Here is a 27,882-nt window from a genome sequence, read left to right on the forward strand (position 1 = left end):
CCACTACCACCACTCTCCCTACCCACTTTGTAGATTCAAGTAAGACTATTCAGTTGTCAGTGATGATTTATTAACTGATAATAACCATCTGTTCCAGGATCCTTGCAAAAATTATTTAATATAAGCTACTTCTTCTAGCTAAGGATTTTCTTTAAGAAAATGCCATGAAAAGTGTGATCAAATATTTCAGAAGTTCTAACTTTGGATATTTGTAACAGCATTAACAACCAGCCTTTTTCAGTTCCCATTTATATGGCCCTTTAAAAAAAAATTTCAGCCAAAGTTTTCTTAAGAAATGGGATATGTGTTATGGGGTATACATTCTATGCAGTTTCTATTGTAATTTTTGAAAGGGGAGTAAGCCATCTTGTCCAAAGATTTGGTGGTCTTTCCTTTTATGGGGTAACCATATCCAAATTATTTTTTGTTCTTTGTTTTCCAGCTAAAATCACATACAGTAAGACTAGGAATGAAAGACTAAGACAGTCTATTTGAATAATTCCGTCTGGAGTCCTGGAGCCCTATCTTGCAAAGCTCACACGACCGATCATTTTCCTTTCGTCTTAAAATTGAAATTTCTGATAATCGTGAATGTTTTGGATATTAAAAAACAAAAACAAAATGAAACCTTAGAGATCATTACTCAACTACCTAACATTATAGATTCAGAAACAGGCCAAGTAGAAGATTCAGCTTTCTCCAGATCGTACATTTGGTTGGCAGTAGAGTCGGGGCTAGACTCCAGGTCTCCTGATTCCCAGACCACAAACCAGGCTGCAGTTTAAATGAACAAACTTTTAATGCTTTTACCCTCTTTTTTGCGTCTGATGTTCTTTGCCCTTCTCTTAAAATTGTTTCAAAGACTGCTCAGTAAATATTTAATTGAGCATTATCATTATTTTAATATACATAATACTAATCGACCAGTATTTATTTTTCTCTTCATCAATAAGCCAGCGTCTCCCAACTATTTTTTGTAGGAGAGCTATTTCCTAATTGCATGAAGTCTTGAAAGGAATTTATCAATTGACAAAGAAGTGAGGGAAATCATTTTGGATGGCAAGAAATTTTTGAGTGTGAAGAAAGGCCACCTAGCTGCCCTTTCCTTTTAGCCCTAGAATATTGGAGATCATCGCAAATCTCCCAGCAAGGAATCCCTGGTAGGCTTCCAAAAAGCCCAGGCTGTTGCTATTTCATAGAATATACTAGCCCATTTTCTTTTCTGAAAGAGGAACTTTCATGTTCTAAAAACTAATTTAAAGTGTCTGAAAATTAAAACCCTGAATTATTTTAACAAAATTATGTGCCTTACATGCATAGTTTGAGTCGGCTTCTGGTTCCAAATCCAACTGTGTAGCAATAAGGTATATTAAATCAGATCTATTTTTGAAACTACAGACTTAAACTTAAACTTTGCTACATTTTCTAATCATGGTAAACTCCTTGTAGTCCAGAGAGTTCATCAGATACTTTCTCTTTATTTCCTCTTGGTGTTTATGTGCCTGGAGCCATTTATCTGGGCCTCTAGAGTATACTTCCCATCTCCTCAATTCTCCATTGTATTGTCTATTCATCCTTCAAGACTGTTTAAGCATTGCCACCTCTGCAAAACTTTTCCTAGATACCTCTTGTGCTCCAGTCAGGTTATGTGTATCTTCTATAGACTCCCACAGCACCATCTCATCACCTTTATCATGACACTTACCTTACTGTGCTGCCTGTCCTTCACACTAGTCTCTAAGATTTTAATAAAGTTCCTTAAGTCATAATACTTTAGCATTGATCATTCATTGGTCCTAACGTTAGCACTGACCCTCTTTAAACCTACATTGTTCAACATTTCCAGAACATGGTAGGCACCTAAGACATACATGAATGAATGAATGAATGAGCAAATTTTATTAATGGGCTTCATTGCACACCCTACTACATCTTGGTTCAACTTTGAACCTAGTGAAACAGATAATTCAGTGACACAAAAAATCTTTTAAGTTGGGCACTAAGGATTTTTACTGCAAGCACACTCAAGGCCTTGTTACAGTCTGTCTTTTCTTGTTTTTTTTTTTCCCTAATAATTCTGCTTTTTGGCTTAGTGGGCTGCTCCTTTAAGGGTGTTTTTTGGCAAAAAAATAAGCAACTCTTTGCCAACACCTCCCTAATGGAGAAGTAGGAGGAGCAGAAGGGAATATTTAGGGAGAGCTGTGGCTTTGGGGTTGCAATTTTGAAGCCAGTTTTTTTTTTATAAGGAATGATTCTTGTTTTAAGTTTTTACTCCAATATTAGCTCAGTGGGAAAACATTTTCTTGCAAAGCTTATGAAAATTTGTTGAAGTCCCCAAGTTTTCAGTGGGAATCCTGAACCAGGAATCAAAAAATATAAATGCTCACCCCAACTTCATAACTTGTTCGCTGAACTTGGTCAAGGTACTTAACCTCTCTAAGCTTCAGTTTATTCATATGTAAAGTAGGGATCAAATCATTGCTTATCTCATAGTAAGATAATGTATGTGAGAACACCTTGAGATATTATGACGAAACAAGGATTTATTACTTAAAATGTGTCTGTAATTGAGGGATTGAAAATTTTAAAAGAATATAACTGCTTTGTTTTTCAGTCTAAGTGGCTCCCTCAAGATTCCAAAAGCTTTTTTCCTGCCCTAGTAACTGAATCGTTGGTCCAAAAATTTGTTCTCACAAGACGGTTTGAATATTTCGATACTGGCAAATTTATAGGATGCTGCATTTAAAGTGAATCTGAATGTTGACCATAAACCAGCAAAGTAATTGTATCCTATTTGATATTGGGAAAGCCAAATGCTGTGGGCATTCTGCTAAGATTTTAGGCAGTAGTGGTTACACTTTAGAGTCTGTCTAAAGATCTCTTCTAAAGAACACATGCCACGTTGCCAAGGTAATTTGCTTTATGTTGAGTACTTTCTGTTTTTTAACCCTATGTTTAAAGTGATCATATATATTACTAAAAGAATATTCCTGTTCTATCAGCTGATAGTTTTAAGTAGTCTGAAGGCCTTTACTGTGAACCCTCCATAAAGATATCCTACATCAACTCTAACAGATAAGAGGTATAAAGCAATCACTATTCTTTTTACCTAGAATAATGCTCATATGGGCAGATTCTGCTGATGACATACCAAGAATACTTAGCAAAAACAAGGGGAAAATTCACTTAAGGCTAGACATAGAAAAAATGGGTTCTTGGTTTAAAATGTATTTTCTCTTTTGGTTTTAAGATGCCCAAATTCCAAAACAGCAATTGTGTGAAATAATCCTTGGTCCAGTTTGATTCGTAGCTCAAACAAGACAGAGGCATCTTTTATTCCTTGTGATGACAAGGGATAAAATCCATACGAGTACACTTCCTCTGAATCTTTACAGGCCCCTTGATTTCAAAGGAAATTGACAGACCACCCTCAAGAGGCCTTTAAAACAAAACTCGTGCTCTGAAAATGGGAACTGCATTTTATCTGTCTTCTTTTGTAAGACTAGATATCTGGAAAAGTATTATAAAGATAATGAATATAGTAGAAATATACCAGCTCTGTTCTTATCAATTTTTACTAAGAAAGAATGCTATCGTTTTATCACATTTTTTCAGTTGAAACATCGACATCTTAAGTATGTATTCTGTGTGTGTGTGTGTGTGTGTGTGTGTGTGTGTATACACACATATATATAATTTTATATGGGTATATGCATGTATACGCATATATATGTATAAATCTCCAAGGATAGATTTTGCATAAACATCAGTGTCAAGTGAAGTAAATGCCCATAGCACTCACCATATTTCACTCCAGTTACAAGGATAAAAGCAAGTTGAAATAAACAACTGAGTGGTACTTAATTCTTTTCAGAAAGATATTTCTCAATAATTACTATTCGTACTTACGGCTTTGCTACTAGCAGGTAATTTTAGCTTCCATTCACTTACTTAAGTCTTATTTATTTCTGCTTCAAAAATAATTTTCCAGCCTTAATGCAATTCAGCATAACACTGCTATTTTAATGAAGCTGATGATGTTGGCAAATTTATTATATAAATATACTTTTAAAAAATTCATTCTCTATCATTTTAAATTTTATTTGGAGCCTGTAACTGCAACTGGGCATCTAGGTAGAAACAGTGTCCTTAGGCAGCATATATTCACTTACCTAGTATATGTACAACTCTGTGAGCCCCTGAAGCAGATTTTAAGAACCCCTAGGTTTGGATCTGATGAAGTTCAATTTAAAATATATTTATTGAATGTCTACTGTGCACCAGATACTCTGCTAGGTACAATGTATAGAAAGATGAATAAGAAATGATTCCTGCCCTTGGGGAGCTGGAAGTCTAATGGAATAGGGAAATAGATAGACAATTGCAGTATAGTATAATTACAATAAGTGCTGCAAAGATGACAATGATGAAGATACAAATAATAGTGGAGAATTTTTACATCCACGTTCATGAGCAATATTGGTCTGTAGTTTTCTTTTTTATAATGTCTTTGTCTGGTTTCCTGGTTAGGAAATATGTATGTTCAGATTGTCTTTTTCTTCTTTTCTGAGTTTCAGCAGATTGCCTTTCAGGAAATGGTTCATTTCATTTAGCTTATCAAAGTTGGGGGCATAGAGTTTTTCATAATATTCCTCTATTATCCTTCTAATGTCCATGGGATCCGTACTGATGTCCCCTCTCTCCTTTCTGATATTAATAATTTGTATCACCTCACATTTTTTTCTTATTTAGCCTGGCTAGAGGTTCATTGATTTTATTGATCTTTTCAGGGAACTATCTTTTGCTTTTGTTGATTTTCTCTATTGATTTCGTTTACTCAATTTCATTGATTTCTGCTGGGGGTTTTTTTTCTCTTTCTTTCTTTCCTTTTTTTTTTTTTTTGCTTGCTTGCTTTGTATTTAACTTACTCTTCTTTATCTAGTTTTCTAAGGTGGAAGCTTATATTATTGATTTTACATCATTTTTCTTTCTTTATATGCATTCAGTGCTATAGATTTCCCTCTAGTTACTGCCTTTAATGAATCCCACTAATTTTGTTAAGTTGTATTTTCATTTTCAATTAGTTCTAAATATTTTAAATTTCTCTTGAGATTTCTTCTTTGCTCCCTGTGTTATTTAGAAGTGTGTTGTCTGATGTCCAAGTATTTTAGAATTTTTCCAATTATCCTTCTGGTTTTGATTTCTAGTTTAATTCCACTGTGGTCCGAGAGCAGACATTGTATGATTTCTTTTTTTTTATTTATTTGTTAAGGTGTGATTTATGGCCCAGAAAGTGGTCTATCTTGGTAAATGTTCCACGTGAGCTTGAGAAGAATGTGTAATCTGCTATTGTTGTGTGAAGTAGTCTACAGACGTTAATTGTATCCAGTTGATTAATGGTGCTATTGAGTTCAACTATGTCCTTGGTGATTTTCTGCATGGTGCTGAATAGAGCATTTCTGATAGAGGGGTGTGAAAGTCTCCAACTGTAATAGTGGATTCATTTGTTTCTCCTTGAATTCTTATCATTTTTTGCCTCACTGTTGCTAGGGGCATACACAATAAAGACTGTTAGGACTTCTTGGTGTACTGACTTCTTTATAATTATATAATGCACCTCATTATCCCTAATAATTTTCCTTGCTCTGAAGTCTTTCTGAAATCAATGTAGCTACTCTCAGTTTCCTGTGATTAGTGTTAGCATGGTATATTTTATCCATCTCTTTACTTTTAATCTCTCTATATATCTCTATATTTAAAGTAGGTTTCATGTAGAAAATATGTAGTTGGGCCTTGTTTTTTTGATCCACTCTGACAGTCTCTGTATTTTAATTGTATTTAGATCATTGACATTTATAGTGACTATTTATATTGTTCAATTAATATCCACCATCTTTCCTAGTTTCTGTTTGTTGCCCTTGTTATTTGTTTCTATTTTTTCCCAAACTTTTCATGCCTTTTTTAGTTTTAATGGAGCATTTTATATAATTACATTTTTTCTCATTTCTTAGCATATCAATTATTCTAATTCTTTTACTTTTTTTAGTGGTTGTCCTAGAATTTGCTCTATACATTTACTAATTCAAGCTACTATCATATAATACTATGCTGATTCATAGGTAGTGCAAGTACCTAATAATAATGAAATATTCCTAATTACTCCATACCATCCCTTGTATTATTTCTGTCATTCATTCCATGCATACCTAAATATATATATATACATATATGTGTATATATATGTATATGTATGTACACACACACATAAAAACACATAATTGAATATACTGTTGATGTTACTATTTTGACAAATCTGTTAGGTCAGTTAAGAATAAGAAAAATAAAGTGGTGTTTTTTGTTTGTTTTACTTATTTATTCTCTGATACTCTTTCTTTATGTAGATCTATTTTTCTGACCTATATAATTTTCTTTCATTCTGAAGAAATTCTTTCAGCACTTCTTGCAAAGCAGGTCTGGCAATACATTTCATCAGTTTTTCTTTTTTGTCTTAGAAAGTCTTTATTTCTCTTTCACTTTTGAAGGATAATTTTTCAGAGTACAGAATTCTGGGTTGTTTTTTGTTGTTGTTGTTGTTTTTTTCCTCTCAACGTTTAAAATATTTCATTCTATTCTCTTCTTGTTTGCATTGTTTCTGAGGATAAGTCAAATGTAATTCTTATTTTTGCTCTTCTATAGATAAGGTGCTTTTTTCCTCTGGCTTCTTTCAAAATTTTTTCTTTATCTTTGATTTTCTGAAGTTTGTATATAATATGCCTAGGTGTTTCTGTTACTCACAGAGCTCCCTGGATCTGTGGTTTGATGTCTGACATTAATTTGGAAAAACTTCCCAGTCATTATTGCTTTTAATATTGTTTTCATTCCTTTCCCTGTTTCTTCTCCTTCTGGTATTACATGTATATTACATCTTTTGTAGGTGCGCCACAGTTTTTGGATATTCTGTTTGGTTGGGGTTATTTTTCAGTCTTTTTTTTTCTTTGCTTTTTCAGTTTTGGAAGTTTCTATTATCATATTTTCAAAGTTAGAGATTCTTTCCCCAATCATGCCCTGTCTACTAATGAGCCCACCAGAAACATTCTTCATTTCTTTTACAGTGGGTTTTGGGTTTTTTTTTTTAATCTCTAGCATTTCTTTTTGGACATTTCCAAGATTTTCCATCTCTCTACTTACATTATTTACCTGTTCTTGCATGTTGTCTACTCTGTCCATTAAACCTTTTAGAATATCAATTATTTTTTTTAAACTCCTGTTCTGATAATTCTGACATTCCTGCCATATCTGACTCTGGTTGATACTTGCCCAATCTCTTCAAACTGTGTGTTTTGTCTTTTATTATGCTTTGTAATTTTTTGTTGAAAGGACATCATGTGCTGGGTAAAAGGAACTGCAGTAAATAGCCCTTTAGTAATGTAGTGGTAAAGTAGCAGAGGAGGGGTTAGTGTTCTATACTCATATGACTTGGTTTCAGTCTTTTAGTGAGCTTGTGTTTCTGGACTGTGAATGTCACCAGTGCTTTTCAGTTTTTCCGCCTTTCAGATGGTACTGAATGGCTAAAGGGTGCTGAAGTTGGTATTTCCCTTCCCCAGGTAGATTAGGCTCTGGTAAAACCACAGCAGGTTAGGCTCTGATAAAATAGTTTCTCCTGAGGATAGACCTTGTTAAGAAGAACAGAATGCTTCTACATGTTTCAAAATAGTTCCTTTTTCCCTCACCTGCTGGAAGCACGAGGAATTTTTCTCCACTCTTCACTTTGAGAACCTGATAGATTTACTAGAGGTAAAACTCACTTAAATATGGCTGTGACCCCAAAAATTGAACCTCTCTGGGTCGAACCCCTGTTTAATCCTCAGATTTGTCCACACTGAGCCTCCACAATTCATCAATTACAGTTTAAGTTTTTCCTACCCTGGCACTGGTTCCTGTGGTGATTTCTGCCCCACTAATAGTGATTCTCTCTATCTGCCCACCTGTCTTTCCAATTTGGGGGGGCAGCAGTTTACTCTGTGACCTCACTTCTCTGACAGAGTTGATCTTTCAGTTTCTTTAGCTTTCTATTTGTTATTAGGACAAAGTGGTGACTTGTGATTCTTACGTGCTAGACAAAAACTGGAACCTCTGGTGGATTTTTCATGTCAGTTGTCATACTTTTCAACTCCAGAATTTTTACATAATTTTATTTTATAATTTATGCCTCTTTATTGATAGTCTATCTGATTATTCATTGTTGTCATACTTTCTTTTACTTTTTTAAAGAGGATTCCTTGAGTTCTTTGCACATATTTATAGCTGCTTTGATGTTTTTTCTGTCAATTCCAACATCTAAGATGTCTCAGAAACAGTTTATTTTTTGCTAATTATTTTCTTATGTATGGGTCATATTTTGCTTTCTTTGAAGGTCTCATAATTTCTTTTTGAAAACAGGCCATTGAGATAATGTTATAGTAACTCTTAATTCTTACTTGCCATTTGCTGTTTCTTTGTGTTCGCTTGTTTGTATGTTTAGTCACAGTTCCTGTTTCTTTGTGTTTGCTTGTTTGTATATTTAGTCACATATCTGGGCTAGATCTGTAGAGTCTATCCTTCTTGAGGTGTATAACTACTGATATCTCTTTTGAGTTTTCTTTCTTTTTTTCTTTTTAAATTCTGGCATCCTAGTGTTGCCTCTAGATCAGCATAGCTTAGTGGTGAGCCAATGATTGGTCAGAGATTACACTTAAACACTTTGAGCCAGTAAGTCTTCCATCCTTTGCCAGTGGATTTGTGTATGGACAGGGAAATGTGTTTAAATTCAAACGGTTTACAAATATGCCTGAGATTTTATTTTATAATAGACCTATTATGACTCCCCTGCATATATGCAAGGCCTCACATTCAGCTAGGGATGTGTAGATGGCCAGGACCTTCTCCAGTCTCTACTGAGTCTATGAATGACCTTGCACATGCACTCAGTCTTCCAGCCTGGCAGAGATCATTTGGAGCTATCAAGGCCTGCCATGATTCAACAGATTTTCCAGATATATTTCTAGCTAGTCTGGACAGCCTGTAGCTTTCGCCAACCAGTATTGCTAACTTAAGTTACTGCAGTGTTTACTTGTTCTAATATTTACCACCAAAATCACTATTGTTTCTAACAACATCCCTGATTATGAGGTTTGCCCACATGCTGCTCCAAGTGAAGCTGGTCCCCTGTGTCAGCAAAGCTTCTGTTTCATAGCCTTTCCTGCCCTTGTAGAATTATTACATGCACAGAATTTGAGGGAGGGGATGTGTAAGAGCAGTCGCAGGCCTAGAACACCAGATTCCCACTGCTGTTAACTGAGGTTCTTGAATCAAAGTTTTTCAATTTTCTATATGCCCTTAGTCAGTTTTCAGAGTCCAGAAATGGCTATTTTTGGCAATTCTGTTTTAAAGTTGTTCTTTGGGGAGAGGATTTTCTGAGTACCTTACTCCACCATTCTGTAATAATAATGGATAGTGTAGTAACAGGTACACCTAGCATGTCCCAGGCTATTGTTCCAAGTATTTTACTTATTCTTTTCATTTATACTAATTCACCAATTCATCCAGTCTTCACAGTCCTATGAGATTATGAACTCTCTTTTACAGATGAGAGAACGGAGGCAGATATCTCACAGCTAGTAACTGGCAGAGTCAAACTCAGGCAATCTGGCTCTAGAGTATAAGTAACCTTACAATTCCTATATTTTATCAACTGGAGTATCTAGTGTATGTACTCTTGAGCACTGTGCTATACTTCTTATTTAATTTAAAATTCCTAACAACTTTATTGGAGTAAATAAGATTTTACTGAGGAGGAACTGAAGCCGTGTAACTTCTTTAAAGTCACAACTCTTGTAAGTGGCCAATTTAGGATTAGCATCCCTGTCTGATTGAACCTAAAGCCAGAAGCTGGTAGCCAACACATTATACAATCAGGGCAAAAGATCTACACAAGTACTCTGTAAACACAGAGAAATGACATTGGCACAACCTGGCCTTTGTATAGGAGGGCTAGAGAAAGAAAGGCAGGGTTTATGGTAGCATTAGATAGCTGGAAAGGGAGAAGAATCGTGGAAGGTTTTTTGTGAAGCATAAATAGGAATTACACAGAGAAAACGTGGCAAACAAGATCATCCTAAGGTCATTAAGAAAAATGATAGTGGGGTGAAAATAGGATTTTTAATTTCCCTTCATATCTTCTCCCTTCCTACAAACTGCCTTCAATCCTTGTGCTTCCCACCCAAGATTTACTGTCTGATTAATATTTGTTTACTATGCTTAAGCTATTTATGGAATTTATTTAATTTAATGTAACTGGGGATTTATGTTGGTACCCTTTTGAGTATTCCTGTTCCAAGAAGATATTAAAAAAAAAAAAAAGGAGCAATGACTTATGGTTAATCATGACACACTGTTTAGAGCTTATACTATCATCTTACCAGTTAACACTGTGCCGGAACACTTAAAAGCCCTGGGGGATGGGCAGACAAGAGTCCAGAGAGAGAAAGATTTGGTGCCTCCAATTTGCAGCCCAGAGATCCCTGTTGTGACGAGCTGTTGTCAGCCACAGCTTCAGTATGCATAACCACTTCTAAACGCCCAGATCCAGTTTAGGAAGCACTGATATAAATGTAGAAACTTGAGCTTTTAAATTTTTCTTTGAAAAATATATTATACTTTTTTTTGTCACTGTAGATTTCTCTTTGATCTAAGTTAATTGAATCTCACAGGGGAAAGAGGGGTAACTCAAGTCCTCTGTGGGAATATTGTGCACAACTTAACAAATATATGTTAAGTTTTATAAAATTTCCTACAAACAATAGGTATTCATCTCTATACCTGCCATTCTCCCTCCGCCCCAACACTCACATGTGCCTACACTGGTTTCTGTTTAGAAGAGTGAATAGGCAGGACTTAAAATATGCCAATGGCAGACCTAGGAAAAACTTTAAAATAATTGCAGTTAATATTTTTGAGGGTTCACTAGGTGCTAAACACTAAACCGTTACAAAATTGTATCATTCAGTCCTTATACAACCCAATAAGATAATTACCATCCTTTTTGTAAATAAGGACACCAAGGCTCAGAGAGGTTAAGTAACTCACCCAAAGTTTTATAGCTAGAGAGTGAGAGAATCATGCTATGAACCCAGGCAATCTGACTCCAGAATTCTAGCTCCTAACCACCATGCTAAGTTGTTGAACCATGCAGAACTTACCATTTTGTAAGTCAGAAACATCAGCAACTTCAAACGATTCAATCAGATTCTCTCTCACTTTTAGAGTGTGTAGCATAAGGTAGTGGGATCAGCTCTAGATTCAGAGTCCAGAAAACCTAGATTTGTATCAAAACTCCAACATTACTAGGTGAGCAATGTTGAGCAACTTATCATCTCTTAGCTATTTATTCATCTATAAAATAGAGATATCAACCCTCATAGGACTGTTATGAGGAGCAAATAATAATGTATGTGAAAATAGTATGTTAATGCTGCTGTTAGCATAATCTGAAAAAGATTACATATAAACAACTTGAAACCTTACAATTTCCATATTTTATCAACAGGCTAGGCGGCTGGGGACAGAAACAGCATTAATACTAGCTCCCCGTCATGATCCTAAGGGGATTCAAGAAAGGTGAAATAACATAAAGCAGCAGAATGATCTCCCTTAGCATCTGATCCAGAAAGATTGATCTGACCTTTTTTTTTTTTATAACAAGCGAACCAACGCATTTTTTCCAGAATCACAGAACTTAAAAAACTTCTTCATGTGATCTTGATGAAAGAGCAGATGAATTAGTGGAGTGATACAGCTCTCTAGCTCTTTTCCAAGGTTGTGAAGATACTGATGTACTTTTAAAATCAGGTGAAAAGAGATCATATGAGCTGGCAAAGAAGGTGGGGAAAGTCACTCAATAAATATTTGTTGATGGATGGATTGGTGTTGAAGGCTGCTGAAAGGGTGAGCTGTATTCAGATGAAAAGGGAGACAGCTTATTGTTAGCAAGTTTTGAAGTAAAATGATTAGAGAGAAATTAAGACAGTTTACTCCTCTGGAAACTGACAATGGTGAGTAGGACTTTCGAGTACAAAGGGATTTTAAAAGATTCATGAGAAATAAGAATCCCTTCCCATAAGGTTCAATTGATTTATTTCTTCAATAACTATGTATGAAATGGCTGCTATGGGCAAGTCATTATGATAGGTGCCGCAAAAGACAGTGCCTCATCTGTACAGTAGGACAGTATATCAGGAAAGATAAAGCACGATGTAAGGAGCTGGACAGTGAGGAAGACCACAAGTACAGTGAGAGAGGGACTGTGCTATGTATGACCAGGGAGAAAGGTTAGTGTTTTAATTAGACTTCCCTTGATTCAAACAATAGATGCTTCCATTCTTTCCTCTCTCCTTATGCCACTCCTTCTTTATTCTTCCACAAATCTGGATTGAGCATATACTTCCCATCAATAAGTGATGAAAAAGATGAACAAGATAGTCCTAGTTTCATGTTACTTACAACTAGATAAACTCGGAGAAGTTGCTTAACTTAGAAACTTGGCTTTCTCAGTAGTAAAATTAAAGTTAAAATGTCTAGCTCTCAGGATTATTTTAATGTTTAGATCAACTGATCATAGTGCCTGGCATATAGTAGATACTTAAAACAAAAGAAAAGCAACAGTAGTAATAGTCACAGTAGTAGTACTATCATTATTGTTACTATCACAGAGGGGTAATTTAGAGAATAGAGTGATGATTTTCAGAGGATTGTTAAGAAAAATCTTTTTGACTTTATAGAAGAGGCAGCCTTTGGCTGACAGAAATGGAAGCTTCCCATATCCCCAAATAGAATCTAGCTCTATGAGGGTAGGGACTGTGTTTTGTTTACTACTGTATCCCTAGGACCTAACATAGTACCTGGGAAATTCTCAGCATTCAAATATATTTTTCTAAATTAATTAGTATTTTAATAAGCATAAATTAAATATATTTAGGGTGGGGTATATGACATTAATAAAGATACCAAAGAGGATATGCTTTATTTAATTTCAGTTACTTGGCTAGAAAATGTCTTTGAAGATAAGAAGTAGGGTCTGTAGCTAGACAGGTAGACTGGGGACAGCTGGTGGATATTCTGGAATGTTCTTTAAGGATAAAGAAAAGTTACTTAAAGCTACTTGTGCAGCAAAATTATACAATGAAAATGTTGCTTTTTAGAAAGATAAATCTCAAAGGATATGAAGAATAGACTGATATTGAAAAATTAGAGAGGCAGAGATATTTTTAGGAAATTATATTGATGGTCCTAAGAAAGTGATAGTTTACGTCTTAAAATAGGATAGTGGGTATGGATAACAAATACAAAGGATATATAAGAAAAAGAGGATTCCCTTAACAGGTATATAGAGTAGCCTGGAGGAAATGATAGTTATAATTAGGCAAGATGATTAGTTCTATTTTAGACTTACTGAGACTGGGGTGATACTAGGGCATTTACTTAGAAAACAAAAGTTAGGTGAGATGAAAACTCAGGTAAAGATTGTATAACAATAAGGGCAGACTTTGTGAATGCCCATATCTGGCAAGAGGAAAAGAAATGGATATAAATGCATTGGATAGATCAGTAGGGAGGAGACCAGCAAGATATCAACCATGTGACAAAAGAAAAGGGGATTTTTAAGTTATGCTCCAGATTGTCAAATACTGCGTGAAAACTAGGGAGTATGAAGGCTGGGGAAAAAATCATTATATGGATACACACGGATCTTTGTTGATCCTTAAGAGCTCAGCTTTTGTGTGGTGGTGAAACAAAAACAAGATTGCAGGGGGTTAAGGAAAGAAGTCAAAGATGAAGAAATGTACGACAGTGATGTTCTGCCGCACACTATAGTTGTATTATACCCAAGTGTAAGAGAAAATATTCTTGGCTCTCTGCTGACACCATCATAATATTTGTGAAATCTTATCTTGTGGTTCAACACACACTTTGTTTCTGTTTCTCTAAATCTTTTGGGTATGTGCTTTGAGCTCTTGATTCTCTTGGACACTTTACTTGCAACTGACCAGGTGGTTTGTATATGAGGGTGGTCAAGTGAGGGAGGGGCCTTGATGGGATAAAAACCTGTATCATGATGCTTTCTTAGTTATTCGATTGTACTCTTTAAGACCATTTACTGCCCTCAGAGAGCATGTTCAAATTTTTGGAATATTTAACCCAAAGAATAAAACAGCCTGCAACAGGCTGGAGCCAAATGAAAGCATTCAAGCCAGCTGTTATTACACCATCCAGCAAATGGTGCAAAGTAAGGAAGCAAAGCTGGGAAGAAATGTGCCATTTCCAAACCAGAGGCAAATCCAGTTCTGAACTTAAGTGACTATATTTTTCCTTCTTTACAGAAGCCTTTAATCAAGACAACTTTGTATATATAAAATGACTTTCTTTTTATACATGTAAGAACCCTAAGCTATCTTCCTTGATTTCTCTTGACAGAAATACCAGGGAAAATTATCACAATTTTACAAGGAAGAAGCTACTTAATTTTTAAAAATCTGTGGTTTATAATTAAATTTAAAAAAATACATAGTAATTAATATTAAGTCGATCACTTTTCTAGCCCCAAATTTCTATGTGTTATGAAGTCTTAATGACAAAGGCAGAGGAAATAAAACCAAAAGAAAATTGTTTAAGAATGGAACAGATCATAGGATACTGATTTTTTTTATTTTCTATATTTGCTGGAAGCTATGATTTGGCAGTTCACTGAACTCAGAAGTTTGTCTAACTAAGATTATAAGTTTAACTTGAAATCAGGGTTTACTGGTAAGAACACATTCAGGTGAACAATAAGAATAGTGCTCTTACCAAAATTAGAATCTTAACTAAGAATATCAAGTTATTTCTGTAGTTTGTGTTTGTTAAAAACAAGAAATTCTAACTATGCTTAGCTTCTTATAAAACGGTACATTTATAAACCAGTCTCATTATAATTGAATAGTATTCCTAAAATAACCAGATGCATACCTCAGATTAAAATAGGTGCTCACTAAAGCTTAAACAGAAAATCTTTTGCTTACTACAGTTTAAATAAACAACATTGACACACAAATGTGTATAATACTTAACAAAGATGACTTCTAACAGCTTGTAAGTGACAAAACTGCTATTGGAATTCAGGCCTTTTAGATTCCAGAGTCTGAGCTTTTAATTTCTCTGTGATAATTCCTCTTAACATGAAGAGAGGACAGAATTTTAGCCACTGGAGATAGTCTAGGAGAAGGGACATTGTTAAAGAAAGTGATGGACAGCTTAGTTGTGTGCTACGAACCTCCAGGCTTCGTCTAATGATGCTCTCATCCCGATTAGAGCCTCCATGCTTGTAGATTAACTTTCACTTTTTTCAGTACTTGATTGTTTTGCATCCATTCAGCAGAGACATGTAAAGTTAAATGTGATTAAAAAGATGGAGATAATGAACATCAGCCTTCAGTTCTTTCTTTTGGATTAGAGTAGAGCAAAACTCCCTTTTTGTCCCCTTTTTCAAAAAGAAAGAGCTACCTTTTATTTCTACCCAAAGATTTGAGATCTTTAAGAAGAAATAGGGAAGGTGCTGAAGGTGATGTCCTTGAGTGGAGCTAAGGAGAGCAGGTGATACTGCCCTCTAGTTTCTTCCCTGATCCTCTCAGATCAAGGAGAAGGGCCATGGCAGAGGTACATGGAGGTTAGGGAGATGCTAGCTGGTAGGATTATGGGTTGCTGATTGGGACCTTTGGAATAAAGAATAATAGAAAAGTCCTTAGTTAAGTTTGGTCGGGTGCACCTTGACCAAAGTGACAGGCAAAGTAAATATGATTTAAACAGTAGATGGGGAGAAAAACCCTGATGTGAGGAGGTCAGAGCATGGAGCGACCTCAGAGATCATCTGTCTGCATGAGAAAATTGAAGCACCATGACCTACCCAGGGTTACCCAGTCTGTTAAACCACAGAATTAAGACTACAATACAGGTCTTCTGACTCTAATGCCAGTGTTCTGTCTAGCAGAGCACTCTGAAGAAGTGGTTCGTGCTGTTCCCTCTGCCTTGATAAGCTCCTCTCTTTCCTACTCATTCTGATGAACACCTGCCCATGAACACATTCAGTTCATACCATCTCCTCTATGAAGCCTTTTTTGACAACCTCCACGTGCAATCACCTATCCCTTTCTTTGTGTCATCTCTGCAGCTGCTGTAATCCCAGGCATCTACCACAGCAGTCATATCACTTTGTTGCATGTTTTCATTAGTCTCCCTCTGCTAGAGTGAGTTCTTTGAGGGCAGAAGCCATATCTCATTCATCCCTGTATCTCCAGGGCTTATCACCATACCTAGCACATGGTAGGTTCTAAATAAGTGTTAGGTTATGTTTTAATTCATGTATTCAGTATTTAAATTAGAAATTACCAATGCATGTGCCTAAAAATTTGCCGAGATGGAAAGATAAATTCAAGTCATATATCCTAGGAAAAGACCACCGTTATTAGGGGAGGCCTAATACTTACTTGAAGTTGGAGAAGAATTCAATGACAGTGCAAATTTTGGCATTCTCACATGACCTGGTTCTAAAGATTCTTCTGAAGACATACTATGAACAAGGCACGGCACCAGAAGTTACAGGCGTACAAAAAATGAGTAAAATAAAGTGTGTATCCTTATGAGCATGGGGTATAAGGGATGCAATGAGAGCAACCTTAGGAAACTGAGTACCAGTAGCAGAGAAACATGATGGTCAAACTGGGAAAGAGAATATTAAAAAGAAAATACAAGAGCGAGTGGACAAAAGATTGGGAGAAAATTCAGTTGCAGTTATATTCTGAGTGAAAGCTACACTGACCTGATTTGGGAGAGACTGCGAAGACAATTCCTGCCCATAAGGGAGTACGTCTTAGATGGGTTCATGAAAGAAGTCTTTGTGTTAAAAAAGGTTTTTAGTGGATTTTGTAGAAGAAAGCAAGTTTGTTTGCTTCTTAAGTGATATTTTGTACTACTGCTGAAATTAGCAAGCATTCAACATTTGATCAAATAAATCTGTGACCCTTGCAGATTTCTAATCCAGAACTCAATAGAATAGCTGTCACTATTGGATACCTACTACGTGAAAGGCAGTGAAGGCGTGTAATCTCATTTATTCTTCCCAACAATTTCATGAAGAGAATTGTGTGCTATTATAGCTAAAATTTCTATTTTTATTTTTATTTATTTAACATCCTTATTGGAGTATAATTGCTTTACAATGTTGTGTTAGTTTCTGCTGTATAACAAAGTGAATCAGCTATATGTGTACATATATCCACATATCCCCTCCCTCTTGCTCCTACCCTCCCTATCCCACCCCTCTAAGTGGCCACAAAGCACTGAGCTGATCTCCCTGTGCTATGCAGCTGCTTCCCACTAGCTATCTAACTTACATTGGGTACTGTATATATGTCAGTGCTACTCTCTCACTTCGTCCCAGCTTACCCTTCCCCTTCCCCTTGTCCTCAAGTCCATTCTCTACGTCTGTGTCTTTATTCCTGTCCTGCCCCTAGGTTCCTCAGAACCTTTTTTTTGTTTGTTTTAGATTCCATATAAATGTGTTAGCATATGGTATATGTTTTTCTCTTTCTGACCTACTTCACTCTGTATGACAGACTCCAGGTCCATCCAACTCACTACAAAAAACTCAATTTCATTTCTTTTTATGGCTGAGTAATATTGCATTGTATATATGTGCCACATCTTCTTTATCCATTCATCTGTCAGTGGACACCTAGGTTGCTTCCATGTCCTGTCTATTGTAAATAGAGCTGCAATGAACATTTTGGTACATGACTCTTTTTGAATTATGCCTTTCTCAGGGTATATGCCCAGTAGTGGGATTGCTTGGTCATATGGTAGTTGTATTTTTAGTTTCTTAAGGAACCTCCATACTGTTCTCCATAGTGGCTGTATCAATTTACATTCCCACCAACAGTGCAAGAGGGTTCCCTTTTCTCCACACCCTCTCCAGCATTTATTGTTTCTCGATTTTTTGATGATGGCCATTCTGACTGGTGTGAGGTGATACCTCATTGTGGTTTTGATTTGCATTTGTGGAATGATTAGTGATGTTGAGCATCCTTTCATGTGTTTGTTGGCAACCTGTATATCTTCTTTGAAGAAATGTCTATTTAGGTCTTCTGCGCATTTTTGCATTGGGCTCTTTGATTCTTGACATTGAGCTGCGAGCTGCTTATATATTTTGGATATTAATCCTTTGTCAGTTGCTTCATTTGCAAATATTTTCTCGCATTCTGAGGGCTGTCTTTCCATCTTGTTTATGCTTTCCTTTGCTGTGCAAAAGCTTTTAAGTTTCATTAGGTCCCATGTGTTTATTTTTGTTTTTATTTCCATTTCTCTAGAAGGTGGGTCGAAAAGGATCTTGCTGTGATTTATGTCAAAGAGTGTTCTGCCTATGTTTTCCTCTAAGAGTTTTATAGTGTCTGGTCTTACATTTAGGTCTTTAATCCATTTTGAGTTTATTTTTGTGTATGGTGTTAGGAATTGTTCTAATTTCATTCTTTTATATGCAGCTGTCCAGTTTTCCCAGCACCACTTATTGAAGAGGCTGTCTTTTCTCCATTGTACGTTCTTGCCTCATTTATCAAAGATAAGGTGACCATATGTGCGTGGGTTTATCTCTGGGCTTCTAACCTATTCCATTGATCTATATTTCTGTTTTTGTGCCAGTACCATACTGTCTTGATTACTGTAGCTTTGTAATATAGTCTGCCATCAGAGAGCCTGATTCCTCCAACTCCGTTTTTCTTTCTCAAGATTGCTTTGGCCATTCGGGGTCTTTTGTGTTTCCATACAAATTGTGAAATTTTTTGTTCTAGTTCTGTGAAACATGCCATTGGTAGTTTGATAGGGATTGCATTGAATCTGTAGATTGCTTTGGCTTGTAGAGTCATTTTCACAATGTTGATTCTTCCAGTCCAAGAACATGGTATATCTCTCCCTCTGTTTGTATCATCTTTAATTTCTTTCATCAGTGTCTTATAGTTTTCTGCATACAGGTCTTTTGTCTCCTTAGGTAGGTTTATTCCTAGGTATTTTATTCTTTTTTCTTGCAATGGTAAATGGGAGTGTTTCCTTAATTTCTCTTTCAGATTTTTCACCATTAGTTTATAGGAATGGAAGAGATTTCTGTGCATTAATTTTGTATCCTGCTACTTTACCAAATTCACTGATTGCCTCTAGTAGTTTTCTGATAGCATCTTTAGGATTCTCTAAGTATAGTATCATGCCATCTGGAAACAATGACAGTTTTACTGCTTCTTTCCTGATTTGGATTCCTTTTATTTCTTTTTCTTCTCTGATTGCTGTGGCTAAAACTTCCAAAACTATGTTGAATAATAGTGGTGAAAGTGGGCAAGCTTGTCTTATTCCTGATTTTAGAGGAAATGACTTCAGTTTTTCACCATTGAGAATGATGTTGGCCGTGGGTTTGTCATATGTGGCCTTTATTATGTTGAGGTAAGCTCCCTCTGTGCCTACTTTCTGGAGGGTTTTTATCATAAATGGGTATTGAATTTTGTTGAAAGCTTTTTCTGCATCTATTGAGATGATCATATGATTTTTATCCTTCATTTTCTTAATATGGTGTATCACATTGATTGATTTGCATATACTGAAGAATCCTTGCATTTCTGGGATAAACCCCACTTGATGGTGTATGATCCTTTTAATGTGCTGTTGGATTCTGTTTGCTAGTATTTTGCTGAGGATTTTTGCATCTATGTTTATCAGTGATATTGGCCTGTAGTTTTCTTTCTTTGTGACATCCTTGTCTGGTTTTGGTATCAGGGTGATGGTGGTCTTGTAGAATGAGTTTGGGAGTGTTCCTCCCTCTGCTATATTTTGGAAGAGTTTGAGAAGGATAGGTGTTAGCTCTTCTCTAAATGTTTGATAGAAATCGCCTGTGAAGCCATCTGGTCCTGGGCTTTTGTTTGTTGGAAGATTTTTAATCACAGTTTCAATTTCAGTGCGTGTGATTTGTCTGTTTATATTTTCTGTTTCTTCCTGGTTCAGTCTCAGAGGGTGATGGCTTTCTAAGAATTTGTCCATTTCTTCCAGGTTGTCCATTTTATTGGCATACAGTTGCTTGTAGTAATCTCTCATGATACTTTATGTTTCTGAAGTGTCAATTGTTTCTTCTCATTTTTCATTTCTAATTCTGTTTGAGTGTTCTCCCTTTTTTTCTTGATGAGTCTGGCTAGTGGTTTATCAATTTTGTTTATGTCTCAAAGACCCAGCTTTTAGTTTTATTGATGTTTGCTATGGTTTCCTTAATTTCTTTTTCATTTATTTCTGATCTGATCTTTATGATTTCTTTCCTTCTGCTAACTTTGGGGTTTTTTGTTCTTCTTTCTCTAATTGCTTTAGGTGTAAGGTTAGGTTGTTTATTTGAGATATTTCTTGTTTCTTAAGGTAGGATTGTATTGCTATAAACTTCCCTCTTAGAACTGCTTTTGCTGCATCCCATAGGTTTTGGGTCATCGTGTTTTCATTGTCATTTATTTCTAGGTATTTTTTGATTTCCTCTTTGATTTCTTTAGTGATCTCTTGGTTACTTAGCAGGGTACTGTTTAACCTCCATGTGTTTGTGTTTTTTACAGTCTTTTTCCTCTAATTGATATCTAGTCTCATAGTGTTGTGGTCAGAAAAGATACTTGATACAATTACAATTTTCTTAAATTTACCAAGGCTTGATTTGTGACCCAAGATATGATCTATCCTGGAGAATGTTCCATGAGCACTTGAGAAGAAAGTGTATTCTGGTTTTTTTCGGATGGAATGTCCTATAAATATCAGTTAAGTCCATCTTGTTGAATGTATCATTTAAAGCTTTTGTTTCCTTATTTATTTTCATTTTGGATGATCTGTCCATTGGTGAAAGTGGGGTGTTAAAGTCCCCTACTATTCTTGTGTTACTGTCAATTTCCCCTTTTATGTCTGTTAGCATTTGCCTTATGCATTGAGGTGCTCCTTTGTTGGGTGCATAAATATTTACCATTTTTATATCTTCTTCTTGGATTGATCCCTTGATCATTATGTAGTGTCCTTCTTTGTCTCTTGTAATAGTCTTTATTTTAAAGTCTATTTTATCTGATATGAGAATTGCTACTCCAGCTTTCTTTTGATTTCCATTTGCATCTAATATTTTCTTCCATCTCCTCACTTTCAGTATGTATGTGTTCCCAGGTCTGAGGTGGGTCTCTTGTAGACAGCATATATACGGGTCTTGTTCCTGTATCTATTCAGACAGTCTATGTCTTTTGGTTGGAGCATTTAATCCATTTACATTTAAGGTAATTATTGATATGTATGTTCCTATTACCATTTCTTAATTGTTTTGGATTTGTTTTTGTAGGTCTTTTCTTTCTCTTGTGTTTCTAGCCTAGAGAAGTTCCTTTAGCATTTGTTGTTAGGCTGATTTGGTGGTGCTGAATTCTTTTAACTTTTGCTTGTCTGTAAAGGTTTTAATTTCTCCATCAAATCTGAATGAGATCCTTGCTGGGTAGAGTAATCTTGGTTGTAGGCTTTCCCGTTTCATCACTTTAAATATGTCCTGCCACTCCCTTCTGGCCTGCAGAGCTTCTCCTGAAAGATTGGCTGTTAACCTTATGGGGATTCCCTTGTATGTTATTTGTTGTTTCTCCCATGCTGCTTTTAATATTTTTTCTTTGTATTTAATTTTTGATAATTTGATTAATATGTGTCTTGGCATCTTTCTCCTTGGATTTATCCTGTATGGGACTCTCTGCACTTCCTGGACTTGATTGACTATTTCCTTTCCCATGTTAGGGAAGTTTTCAACTATAATCTCTTCAGATATTGTCTCAGACCCTTTCTTTTTCTCTTCTTCTTCTGGGCCCCCTATAATTCTGAAGTTGGTGCATTTAATGTTGTCACGGAAGTCTCTGAGACTGTCCTCAATTCTTTTCATTCTTTTTTCTTTATTCTGCTCTGCAGTAGTTATTTCCACTATTTTTTCTTCCAGGTCACCTATCCATTCTTCTGCCTCAGTTATTCTGCTACTGATTCCTTCTAGAGAATTTTTAATTTCATTTATTGTGTTGTTCATTTTTTGTTTGCTCGTTAGTTCTTCTAGGTCCCTGTTCAACGTTTCTTGTATTTTCTCCCTTCTGTTTCCAAGATTTTACATCATCTTTACTATCATTATTCTGAATTCTTTTTCAGGTAGACTACCTATTTCCTCTTCATTTGTTTGGTTTGGTGGGTTTTTACCTTGCTCCTTCATCTGCTGCATATTTCTCTGTCTTCTCCTTTTGCTTAACTTACTGTGTTTGGGGTCTCCTTTTCACAGGCTGCAGGTTCGTAGTTCCTGTTGTTTTGGGTGTCTGCCTACAGTGGGTAAGGTTGGTTCAGTGGCTTTTGTAGGCTTCCTGATGGAGAGGACTGGTGCCTGTGTTCTGTGTTCTTGCCTTTCTGGTGGGCAGGGCTGAGTCTGGTGGTGTGTTTTGGGGTGTCTCGGAACTCATGATTTTAGGCAGCCTCTCTGCTAATGTGTGGGGTTGTGTTCCTGTCTTGCTAGTTGTTTGGCGTGATGTGTCCAGCACTGGAGCTTTCTGGCCATTGGGTGGAGCTGGGTCTTAGCGCTGAGACAGAGGTCTCTGGGAGAGCTCTCCCTCATTGATATTATGTGGGGCTGGGAGGTCTCCGGTGTTCCAGTGTCCTGAACTCAGCTTTCCCACCTCAGAGGCACAGGCCTGACACCCAGCCAGAGCACCAAGACCCTGTCAGCCCCACGGCTCAGAAGAAAATGGAGAAAAAGAGGAAAAAAAAAAAAAAACCTGATAAATAAATAAATAAATAATGAACATAAAAATTTTTTCTTAATTAGTAAAATAAAAATTATTTTAAAGTAATAAGAAAAAAAAGAGAGCAACTAAACCAATAAAGAAATCCACCTATGATAACAAGTGCTAAAAACTATACTAAGATAAACATAAAAATCAGAAACAATCAGTCACAGACAGCAAACCCCAAATCTGCAGTTGCTCCCAAGGTCCACCGCCTCAATTTTGGGTTGATTTGTTGTCTGTTCAGGTATTCCACAGATGCAGGGTACATCAAGTTGATTGTGGGGATTTAGTCCTCTGTTCCTGAGGCTGCTGGGAGAAATTTCCCTTTCTCTTCTTTGTTCACATAGCTCCTGGGGTTCAGCTTTGGTTTTGGCCCCGCCTCTTCGTGTAGGTCACCCTCAGGCATCTGTTCACGTGCAGACAGGACAGTGTTAAAGCAGCAGCTGATTAGGGGGCTCTTGCTCATTCAGGCCGGGGGGAGGGAGGGGTATGGTAGTTATAATTGGAATGCAGGGTAAGCCTGCGGCGGCAGAGGCTGGTGTGAGGTTGCAACAGGCTGAGGTGTCCAGTGTGTTCTCCCGGGGAAGTTGTCCCTTGATCACGGGACCCTGGCAATGGCGGGCTGCACAGGCCCCCTTTGGGATTTAGATAGTGACCTGTGCTTGCACACAGGGTTCTTGGTGGCTGCAGCAGCACCGTTAGCATTTCATGCCCATCTCTGGGGTTCAAGCTGATAGACTCAGCTCATGCCTACTTCTGGAGCTCATTTAAGCAGTGCTCTTTCTTCTGTGGGCAGACAGGGAAGGCATCCCCTCTCCTCGCACACCCCGAACAATGGTCTCTTGCCTCTTAGGCAAGTCCAGACTTTTTCCTGGACTCCCTACCGTCTAGCTGTGGTGCACTAGCGCCCTTCAGGCTGTGTTCACACAGCCAACCCCAGTCCTCTCCCTGGGGTCTCACCTCCAAACCTGGAGCCTCAGCTCCCAGCCCCCGCCCACCCCAGTGGGTGAGCAGACAAGCCTCTCAGGCTGTTGAGTGTTGATCGGCACCGATCCTCTGTGCAGGAATCTCACTGCTTTGCCCTCTGCACCCCTGTTGCTGCACTCTCCTCCATGGCTCTGAAGCTTCCCCTGCACCAACACCCTGTCTCCTCCAGTGAAGGGGCTTCCTAGTCTGTGGACACTTTTCCTCCTTCACAGCTCCCTCCCAGAGGTGCAGATCCCATCCCTATTCTTTTGTCTCTGTTTTTTCTTTTTTCTTTTGCCCTACCCATGTACATGGGGATTTTTCTAGCCTTTTGGGAAGTCTGAGGTCTTCTGCAAGCGTTCAGTAGGTGTTCTGTAGGAGTTGTTCCACACGTAGTTGTATTTTTGATGTATTTGTGGGGAGGAAGGTGATCTCCACGTATTACTCCTCTGCCATCTTGAAGGTCCTCCCCCATTTTTTATTTTAAGACACTTGTCGCAGATATCTTTAAATATTGTTCACGTTCATCACTCTGCTTTATATGCTAAAGCCATAAGATTCAGAGATAAGTCTTATTTACTATATCATAATCACTTATAATAAAGGGCAGAATTAGTACCTTATCTGTCATATTCTATACTACTAAGGAATCAAATATATATAGTAAAATAGTAAATAGTAAATAGTAAATAGATCTGTACAGATCTTGCATGTGGCAACAGTGGGGCTGTGGCTCGAGTCCACTTGTATATTTTGTGTATTGGATATCACACTTCTGTGGGGTTTTAATATGTCTGTGTTTGGTACCTCTTTAAGGACTGTATGTTTCTTGAGAATAGGGATAATGTCATAAAATCTTTATTTTCTCACTACCTGTCACATCACTTGGTACACTATGCATGCTCAATACTTGTTCATTGGGTGGAATTGTGTTTAGTCCTAAGAAGCCAACACTTTGATATTCATGTTTTAGCATTTGTTTTCATCTGTGATATGGGAATGTATAAAAATCATCTTACATTTTAGTATGCTGTTAATTTTAATGAAATTACAAATGTGGAAAAGAACAAAAGAAATCATTACTTAAGATTCCAATTAAAGAGCATTAAAACATGGACTAGTTCACATGTGTTATTCATGAAAAACCTCTTTTCAGGACGTAAAAGTAGGTCTCAAATCAAATTATATTATCACCCAGGCAGGTGGTACTATAGCACTGAAGGGAAAAAAAAGAAAATCAGGGAAATTAACCTAAAGACTGTCAGAGAGAAAAAAATATATGAAAAATATTCAAAGTTTATGAAATTAGAAGCTTAAATACCAAGTTTGAATTTGAGTAAGTTATGCTCTTGTCTTAACTTCCATATGAGGCCAGGAAGGCTACATGCCCAGAACTATGCAGGACAATGTGTGGCATCAATTTGATTTTCTAGCCACCATGGAAACCTACCAGCTGTCACTACATAACCATTAGGTTCAGAAAAATCAAGTATCTGAAGAAAAACATATTTCAAAACTGGGAAATTCCATCTACTTTAGTGACCCTCCATGTCTAAAATACTGCCAATCCTCTCACTTTTCCAGGTGGAGGGGAGACTGTCAGTGATGGTCAGAGCCAGATCTGAAATAATGAGAGCCCTCACCATGCCGCTGTACAGGCTCCAAACTATCAGGACCATAAAACATTACCAGGGTGCTTAAATATCACAGGAAGTGTTACTGCTCAAGAAAAAAAAAAAAAAAAACATATATAATTGGCAGTATTTTTCAGGAAGAGAATCCTTTGTGAATTAAAAGGCATATATTGTCAAACTAATTGGGAGTAGAGTGAGGCCACTGAGACAAGTTCAAACAATAGACTGTAAACCACGCCCCCCCCAGCAGATGATGGGAGCCATTCACAACAGTTTTTCTTGGTTTTTCTGAATAAGAATACACAAAATTATGGCTAGGAGGGAATTACTGTTCATGCCTTTTGTCTCATTACCACTCAGTAAGCAACCATTCTTCTAAGCAAATGTGAACAAAAAATATTTAAAGACTGTTGAATTGGTGTACTCCTCTGAAAAGTTAACTAAATTTTCACAAATGTCACAGCGTACTCTTATATACCTCTGTTTAGAATGGAGGTATTCTTAGTTCTTTCTATTTCATTCTTTTCCCCAAGGTCTTTGCCAAGGGACCTTGTAGGATTTCTTGTCTTAGAGGTCCTTAGGCAGAACACAGATCATGCTCTCCTAGTGACGAAACAATAAACACTAGAACCTCTTAAATGTCTTTCCTAAATTCCCACTCTGGCTCTTATTATTCCATGGTTTAAATGCTCCTCAATTAAAGGTTGAAATATTACTTCACCTATGCTAAAATCCTTTCACTTCTTTATAATTTCACTAAATCCTGTTGTAGTCATGGAATATTTTCTTTTAAAGGTAAGGTTACCTCCTAACCTGGATGTCATCTTCCCCTCTTACAAAGAGATCCTGGATACTACTGAATTAGGCAAATGACATAATTTTCTTGGGTTGAAAACTAAAGACCCATGGAGTAAATGTAAGCCATCAATGGTTCACCTAGCTGACTGGGGAACTTCTGAATACAGATTAGGTTGCGTATAAATAATGCTTCTAGGATCTAAAAGTCAACATATATGATCATACAAATGTTCAGCAAAGATTTTGGTAGTCCCCAGCTATGCAATGTGTGTCACTACAATATTCTTGTCTTTTAAGCACTTTCTAACAGAATTTTCACCTCTGATATTTATTATCTGAGGCTTGTTTTCTTCTCTTTGAAGTTGTCTTTTTCTCTGCAGTTTGCAACACTTTAATAACGTGAAGGGCTCCACTCTAGAGAAGCACTGAAGCAAAGAAGAGCTCCATGGAGCCACAATGAGAGAATTAAAACACATCACATTGACTCAGCCTTCCCCCTCTGCCTTCTCTCTGTCAACTAAAAAAAGTTATGAATAAAAAGGATTAATATGGAAACACACATATACAGGGAGTTTTGAGTTTCCTTTTGTACTTTTACGTGTGAAGAACAAAAATATGTCTGTACAGTTGCTAAAGCTTAGTTCTAACATCATCAAGTTCTCTTCTCTGAGTCATTAAGTTGCTGAAGCCCAGAAAATCAAATTTGGTTTAGGGCTGTTTGATAATATAGTAACACAGTAAAATGTGATTCCCCAATTAGCTCATGTAATTAGAAAATCAAAAACATGCTCTAAGTGGCTGGTGGACACACATAAGTAAAGTCTATTGTCATTCTTTATTATTTGCTGATGATAGTGTTATGGCTTCAATTAATGATACCATATACAAATTCCTTATGGAAGAGAACCCACAAGCGTCTGTGTTTATAAATCAGATAGATAATTTAATTACTTAGTTCAGTCATTCATTCATTCACTTTTTTTCCCCTTCATCGTTTCTTTTTTGCCAGCCTCTATTAGGTAATGGGGCTATCTGATCCTTGCCTTCTATAGAGCTCTCAGTATGCAAGAACTATATTTAAATTCTTCTAAGGAAGGGACAGTAAACTGAAGGTAGAACATTACAAAAATTATGGCTTTTTGGTTGAAAATTAGATTTTTCTGGCTGATTTCTAAATGTGAATGATTTTGCCAAGACATATATAAGAAAAAAGAAACCGCCTATTCAAGAATTTTCTTGCTCAGAGGTTTTGTCTGGCTGAGAAGGGCTCTGTGATAGATAAAAGTGGGAATTGAATATTTGTTAGATTATTTTAAAGTAGCTCTTCATATATTCTGTATTCATGTCTGTTGAAATCTAAGGCATATGTTATATGTTGCCTGGCTATATTTAAAATGTTTCTCTCTGTAAGTTTAAATAAATTTAAGGGTTGGTTGGATGGTGAAAATGCTTTCTCACTAGGAATTTCAAACATGTCCTGGTTTGTTCTTTTCTCATTGCTGCTGAAGGCATGGTTACATGGTCCAGGGCTTCCCAACAAATATAACAAGAGGATAGTGGGGATAAATTACCTGAGCTTGAAC

The 27,882-nt window shown here is 36.7% G+C and overlaps 1 protein-coding gene across 6 annotated transcripts in view; it reads left to right on the forward strand.

Moving 5' to 3' along the window:
* DLG2 (discs large MAGUK scaffold protein 2) overlaps positions 1–27,882 on the forward strand; it is a gene marked incomplete at its 5' end in the record, with an annotated part of 938,475 nt that overhangs the window by 233,077 nt on the left and 677,516 nt on the right. The window lies entirely within an intron of this gene.

This window comes from Grampus griseus, assembly GCF_964374135.1.
Source record: "Grampus griseus genome assembly, chromosome: 8".
Classification (NCBI taxonomy): domain Eukaryota; kingdom Metazoa; phylum Chordata; class Mammalia; order Artiodactyla; family Delphinidae; genus Grampus; species Grampus griseus.